The sequence below is a fragment of the Rhyacophila brunnea genome, unplaced genomic scaffold (assembly GCF_057557595.1).
Source record: "Rhyacophila brunnea isolate RB1 unplaced genomic scaffold, BYU_Rbru_1.0 scaffold_10, whole genome shotgun sequence".
NCBI lineage: Eukaryota > Metazoa > Arthropoda > Insecta > Trichoptera > Rhyacophilidae > Rhyacophila > Rhyacophila brunnea.
In genome coordinates this window covers 45,297,003-45,304,502 of record NW_028232752.1, presented here as the reverse complement: position 1 = coordinate 45,304,502, position 7,500 = coordinate 45,297,003, and the positions used below count along the sequence as shown (strand labels likewise).

At 54.9% G+C, this 7,500-nt stretch overlaps 1 pseudogene; it reads right to left on the bottom strand.

Moving 5' to 3' along the window:
- Positions 1 to 7,166: 7,166 nt before the first annotated feature.
- The window catches only part of LOC147079312 (large subunit ribosomal RNA), a 3,109-nt pseudogene continuing 2,775 nt past the window's right edge, over positions 7,167 to 7,500 (bottom strand).

Below are 7,500 nucleotides of genomic sequence, written 5' to 3'. Positions count from 1 at the left end.
CGTGGACGCGAAGCTGCTGAAAGCGGTCGTCGTCAATGTCGAGCGACTCGTCGTCCTGCGGGACAAGAGCATCCAACAGGACGGTGGCGGACTCTTCGCAACCGCTGGTGAACGATCCGTCGGGGCGCCGCACCGCCGTCCTGATTCCGCTGGGCCGAGAGCTCAGCTTCATCACGCGGAAGGGGGGCCCCCACGGGTCATGTCCACCCATTTGGGTGACAAATTCTCTCCAGTGCTTTTTTTTGGTTTGGTTGATTACTTTTTTCAGCTTGATCCTGGCGGCTTTGTACTCGGTTGCCAACGGATGGTCCGTCGGCAAGGTATCCTTTTGTTTTTTGCGAGTCGCTTGTAAGGCCCTTCTGGCCTTTCTCATTAAGTCCCTCAGTTTAGTAAGCCTGGGTGTCCACCAGGGAGCAAGGTCCGGCGGCTTTTGGGTTGACCTTCCGATGGCACTCTCTGCCGTCCTCACCACGAGGCGTGTCAGGTCCTCCGCTGCGGCATGTGCATCCGCAGGGGGAGGGCATCTGGCCATCTTGTCGAGACCCTCATTAAATTCGCGGTCAAATCGCTCCCAGTTTGTGACCTTCTTGAAGCGCTTCGGCAGAGACTCGCTTTTGTTCAGTGCGAGTGGCACGCCACCCCTCTTGGTCGTATAGGCAAAAGTGATCAGTCGGTGGTCGCTGTCTGATGCGTCCTCGTGGACCTTCCAGTCCACGACGCAATGCAGGGCGCCTGTTGATATCAGGGTGATGTCTATGTATGATTCCCCGTTTTTTGTAGCAAATGTGGCCAGACCTTTTGGGTCGTTTACGACCGAGAGATCACATGTCGCCATGAGTTCCTCGAGGGGCGCTGGGTCATCGCGCGGCCTGGGCCCGTCGGGGGACCAGAGCCACGATTGTACGTTGACATCCGCGCCCACCAGTACTCGCTTGCCACTGCATGCGAGCAGGATTTTTTCGAGCTGCTCGACGCACTTCAAGGTGCTCTGATTAAATTTAAAGTACGAAGAGACCACCACGACGGAGTCCCCCGATCGGTCAGAGATCTCCGCCACAGCAAAGAGCTCGCTCGACAGGTGGGAGAGGCGCAGTGCCACTAGTGCGGGGTTCGCAATGAAGATGCAGGCCATGGAGCCTGGTCCGTGGTGCAGCACCTGTCCCCCGCTGAAACCCCTGTTGGTGCCCATGGGGTAAGGCTCCTGCACCAGTGCGACGTCGAGCTCCATTTCCCGCATCACCCTGGTCAGTTCCGCCGTCGTAGCTCTCCCCTTCCCCACGTTAAGTTGACCGAAGCGGATCATTTTACCGAGTAATCCGTTCGGCTGCGCTCCTGCGCCACAGCATACAGACGCGCCGGGCAGTCAGTAGATAGGGACAATGTTTTAGGAAGTGCCCCATCTCCACCCCTTATGTTTGTACTGTCGTGATTAAGCACGGCGGTCTCCCATAAGGCTTAGTACGTGTCTGAAAGAAGTGATTTTAAATGCTCAGTTCGTCCCGATGCGGAGCTGCACGGGACTGATTATGTTACAACCATGCACCTAGGTGCTTACAGAATCTAGTATAGAAAGAAGTTTGGCCCAGCCCTGCTGTGCCTTAGCGTTAAGCGCCCTGTGTACCCGTATACTGAATTTCATGGCTCGAATTGGAATCTACGGAGGAGTCGGGACTATCCCGCTCCCCATATGACGCTGCAAATTTTTCAAATGCCGCAAAGTTGGCCTCGGTTGAAATCAAGTCCGCGTGGCCAATTGGGCCCGTGTGAGGACGGACCCTGGCTAACAACTCCGCTCGTTCGGGTGCCATAAGCGGGCAGTCCCATAGGACGTGTTCAACGTCTTGGTGGTCATGCCCACAGGTGCATCCCGGCCCATCTACTATCAAGCCAAGCTCGTGGAGCCTGGCGGCGAAATTGCCATGGCCGGTTAGGAACTGGCTCGTCCAGTGAGAAGGTTGAAGTCTTCTCGTTTGGTGCCTGCAGAATACGTCCGGAAAAAATCGAAATGTGTGCCGTCCCTTGGAGGAAGCCGTCCACCTCGTCTGCCATGCCGCAAATGCGGTCTTGTAGACCAGCTTGCTTACAGTCACCCTGTAAGGAACGTCCTCGGATCTCTGTGGCGGCGTCAATTGAACGCCGGCGAGTGTAGTGTTGATTCCCCTCAGGAGGAGGGTAATCGATCCTCTCACTTGGACGTGCAGATCGAGGGGCAGCACCCCCGCGAGCACGGCAAGCGCGTCTGTGGAAGTTGTACGATAGGCCTTTGTGAGTGAGATCAGCGCAAGTCGCTGACCGCTCAGTAGTTCGCGTTTGACTAAGCTTAATGAGTTTACTCGGGAATGCCAGACGCTGGAGGCGTAACCGGCTATTCCCATGAAAATTGCGCCATATGCAACCTTAAGGGCTCTAGGTTTTAGTCCCCAATTGCTGCCCGCCATTCGGGCCATCTTCTGAAAGGCCAGACCGGCCTTGGAGACGGCCGTCTTGGCATGTTTAACGAAAGACAGCCTACTATCAAGAATTACACCCAGGTACGTTACGCTCTCCGAGAAACGCACTGGGGTTTGGCCAAAAACTACCCGGGGTGGCCGTTTAATAATGTTTACCCGGGAGCTGCCCTTGAGGAGGACAGCCTCCGTTTTGCTCGGGGCAAAGGTAAGCCTATTCAGTAATCCCCATTTGAGAATTTTGCCCAAGGCATCCGTGGCTACGCCCTCGAGTCCCGCCCGAGACGAGGCCTCAACGAGCAGGAGCAAGTCGTCGGCGTACGCAACGAGGGTGCAGCCCGGGGGCAGCGGCAGCGACAGAACGTCGTCAAACAGGATGTTCCACAGTAGGGGACCCAGGACAGAGCCCTGGGCCCATGGTGGTCCTCCTGCGTATGAGTCCGGGGCCGGAGTCATAGGTTATCTCCCTATTACTGAAGTAGCTTTGAACCAGGGCAAAAAGGTCCCCAGGGATCTGTCTCAGCCAAAGCTTTGCCAGTACCAGGGGCCACCACGCGTTATCAAACGCGCCCGCGATGTCGAGAAAAATCCCGGCAACGAGGTTCTTGCCAGAGTTCTCCACAGAGTCGAGTACAAAGCGTATCGCGTCCTCAGTGGACTTTCCGGGTCTGAACCCAAATTGTCTCCGCGAGATTGGACAGTTTTCCGACAGGTGGGACTCAATCCTGCTGTTAATCAATCTTTCAAGAACCTTCCCGAAGACGGGAAGGAGCGTCAGCGGTCTGTACGCTTTCGGGTCGCAAGGAGGGCGATTGCCGGCCTTCGGGATCACCGTGAGGTGACCCTTCTTCCAGCAATCAGGAAATATGCCGCTACTCATGCAGTCTATGTAGAGTTGCGTGATCTCGTGTGAAGCAAGAGACCACGCCCTTCTAGCTATTGTGCTGTCTATGCAGTCAAGCCCCGGGGCTTTGCGTGTCGGGAGGCACGCGAACAAGATTCCTAATTCTGGCATGGTAGCGGCGGCGGATCGCGGAGTGTTCAGTGGGAGCAGCGCGTGGACGCGAAGCTGCTGAAAGCGGTCGTCGTCAATGTCGAGCGACTCGTCGTCCTGCGGGACAAGAGCATCCAACAGGACGGTGGCGGACTCTTCGTAACCGCTGGTGAACGATCCGTCGGGGCGCCGCACCGCCGTCCTGATTCCGCTGGGCCGAGAGCTCAGCTTCATCACGCGGAAGGGGGGCCCCCACGGGTCATGTCCACCCATTTGGGTGACAAATTCTCTCCAGTGCTTTTTTTTGGTTTGGTTGATTACTTTTTTCAGCTTGATCCTGGCGGCTTTGTACTCGGTTGCCAACGGATGGTCCGTCGGCAAGGTATCCTTTTGTTTTTTGCGAGTCGCTTGTAAGGCCCTTCTGGCCTTTCTCATTAAGTCCCTCAGTTTAGTAAGCCTGGGTGTCCACCAGGGAGCAAGGTCCGGCGGCTTTTGGGTTGACCTTCCGATGGCACTCTCTGCCGTCCTCACCACGAGGCGTGTCAGGTCCTCCGCTGCGGCATGTGCATCCGCAGGGGGAGGGCATCTGGCCATCTTGTCGAGACCCTCATTAAATTCGCGGTCAAATCGCTCCCAGTTTGTGACCTTCTTGAAGCGCTTCGGCAGAGACTCGCCTTTGTTCAGTGCGAGTGGCACGCCACCCCTCTTGGTCGTATAGGCAAAAGTGATCAGTCGGTGGTCGCTGTCTGATGCGTCCTCGTGGACCTTCCAGTCCACGACGCAATGCAGGGCGCCTGTTGATATCAGGGTGATGTCTATGTATGATTCCCCGTTTTTTGTAGCAAATGTGGCCAGACCTTTTGGGTCGTTTACGACCGAGAGATCACATGTCGCCATGAGTTCCTCGAGGGGCGCTGGGTCATCGCGCGGCCTGGGCCCGTCGGGGGACCAGAGCCACGATTGTACGTTGACATCCGCGCCCACCAGTACTCGCTTGCCACTGCATGCGAGCAGGATTTTTTCGAGCTGCTCGACGCACTTCAAGGTGCTCTGATTAAATTTAAAGTACGAAGAGACCACCACGACGGAGTCCCCCGATCGGTCAGAGATCTCCGCCACAGCAAAGAGCTCGCTCGACAGGTGGGAGAGGCGCAGTGCCACTAGTGCGGGGTTCGCAATGAAGATGCAGGCCATGGAGCCTGGTCCGTGGTGCAGCACCTGTCCCCCGCTGAAACCCCTGTTGGTGCCCATGGGGTAAGGCTCCTGCACCAGTGCGACGTCGAGCTCCATTTCCCGCATCACCCTGGTCAGTTCCGCCGTCGTAGCTCTCCCCTTCCCCACGTTAAGTTGACCGAAGCGGATCATTTTACCGAGTAATCCGTTCGGCTGCGCTCCTGCGCCACAGCATACAGACGCGCCGGGCAGTCAGGGTCCGTTGCCGCGTGTTGATGAGGCTTCTTGTGCCTGGCACAGGCCGGGCATTTCCCGGGGGCTCTGGAGTTCGGGCAGTCGGCCTTATCGTGGCCCGTCTCGGTGCAGTGGCCGCACGTAACATGTTCCGAGGAGCAGTTTTTGGCCATGTGGCCGTATAGGTGGCATCTTGTGCATTTGACGACTCCGCAGAAGTCTTTCACTGGAAACGACTCCCAGTCCATGTATAGCCGGCCATCGCTGACAAGTGCCTCTCTGACCCTTGCCGGTACTGACAGCACCATGTGGCACCTGCCAACTCTGGGGCCAGCTCTGTGGCTCATTTTCACTTGGCGGTATTCTTCCTCAGTGAGGCCTGTGTGTTCCCTTGTGTTTGTCTCGATTGCTTCTTTTATCATGGCCTCGTTGGTGGCCACCGGGACATTGAATACTATTATTCGGGGGAGCCGTTTCCCAGCAACCTCAGCCCGCAGACCGGCCTCCCTGATGCCAGGGGCGGTAGCAAGACGCTTGGCCTCAGCGTCAGTTTTGGGGTGTATTATAACCCCGCCTCCTCGCACCATTCTAAGGCCAGTGATCTGGACATTGAGGTCCTTTGGCACGATTAGGGTTTTGACCGTCTTCCGGGTGTCCTCGGACTTCTTCGACTCCCCTGTCGGGAAGAAGAAGACGCCCGGTCTGGCCGCTGTGGTCGGCAGAATTGCCGGGTAATCCTCAAGGGGGGCCTGCCTGGCGCCGCCTCTGGTTCCTCGTCGGGCAACATCACTCCAGGTGTGGTTGTTGGCTGTGTCTTCGCGTTGTTCGACTGCAGCCTCAATGGTCTTTTGAAAGGCAGCGCGATCCTTGAGGACAGCCTTGTCAGCCTCCAGCTGGATGGCGAGCGCCCATGCCTCTTCGGTTACTTTGTTGAGCTCCCTCTGGACGGCCTCAATTAGGGTATTAGGCATCCTGTTGTCCTTTTTGATAATCTGCATGACATGGTCAATAGTGGCCGAGATTCTGGCGGCGCCGTGCTGTGACTCAGTAATCGGGTTCTCGGCCGGCTCAGGTTTGTCCCGCCGCCTGGTCCCACGTCTGGGCGTGTTGTTCTCGTTGGAGACTTCAGGGTTTGCAGGCTCGTTGCGCGAGGAGTTCTTTGCATCGTTCCTCTTGTTCTTAGGGGTAGGTTCATTGTCGTTGACCTGTGGCCCCGGGGCAGATTTTTCTTCTGCAGCTTTTTTGGCTGCTTTAGCCTCACGTTTGAGCTGTGAGCGCAGCTCGTTCCTTTCCTCTTTGGCTTCATCATTTTTTGATTGGTGTTTAGCCTCATGTTTAGTTTTGGCCGCTGCTGCAGCAGCAGCTCGTGCAACGCTTTTGGCGTTGGCAGCACTGGTGGTCGCGTGCTCGGTCTCCACAGACGTTAGTATCACTTTGGGTATAGTACGCCCCTTGCTTTTGTTTTTAGAGGCTTTTTTTGAAAGCTCAGTCTCGGACTCGTCCGAGGAACAAGACGCATCCCAAATGCGACCGCTCAGATGCTCGGGCGGAGCGCCCTTCGGGTCACCCATTTTAGGTGCTTTTCTTGTGTTCCCTCTGTTTTTATTCTTCTTTAAGTTTTATTTTATTTTTTATTTTTGTAAAAAAAAAAAAAAAAAAAAAAAAAAAAAAAAAAAAAAAAAAAAAAAAAAAAAAAAAAAAAAATTGGGGGGGGGGGGGGGGGTGGGGTGGGGGGGGGGGTAGGTAGGGGGGTGGTGGGTAGGGGGGGCGGTTGGTAGGTGGTGCGGGTCACAGTGATGTGCACAGTGTGCACTGCTGTTTCAGTGATGTGCACCGTGCCGAATTTTGGATACGGTCTCTATAGTATGCACAATGTTCGTTGTGACGTCAATTGACCACAGCGATGTGCACTTTGTCGCCTCGTTCGATTCCTTCCAGAAGCTTCTGGAACCTTCTAGAAGCTTCCACGGTAGGTAGGTAATCGGCTGGCGCCGGTCTGTCGCGTGATTGAGTCAACGGTTTTTTCCAGCCACGTGTTTGGCTGATGTAATCCGGAAATTCACTATGGAGATTGGGTTTTTTGGCCCGCAAATCCAAGTCCTTTGACCGATTCTGCTCAAACAACACCACACTGTTCAGCACACAGAAGCCGTCACTTGGTAGTTTTTTAAGTCACTTCCCTTGGGGGGGGGCCGCACAATTAATTATTTGCCGTAATGTTAGTTTTTTGCACTTTTCTCGGAAACCCTTGGGTTTTCCGAAAATATTTTTTTGCGAAACGGTAGCCGGCACACTCCCGCTCGGTAAGCATGCACTTTAGGAATTTTAGTAAACACTTTGTCGCGATGATTTATCAAAAAACTGATTTTTAGTAGTTTTTCCTTGATTACTCAGTTTTCCGGAATGGTCTCTCGGAAAACTTTGTATCCACGGGTGGGGAATCAGATTCCGCAGCGATAGAACCTTTTTTTTTGAAAATCGCAGCACTTTTCGATTTTTAAGGCAAGAATTAGCAGGAGCGCGACGTGAACGTGACTTGGCGCTGGTAAATCCAGGGCCGGACTAGTAGATAGGGACAGTGGGAATCTCGTTAATCCATTCATGCGCGTCACTAATTAGATGACGAGGCATTTGGCTACCTTAAGAGAGTCA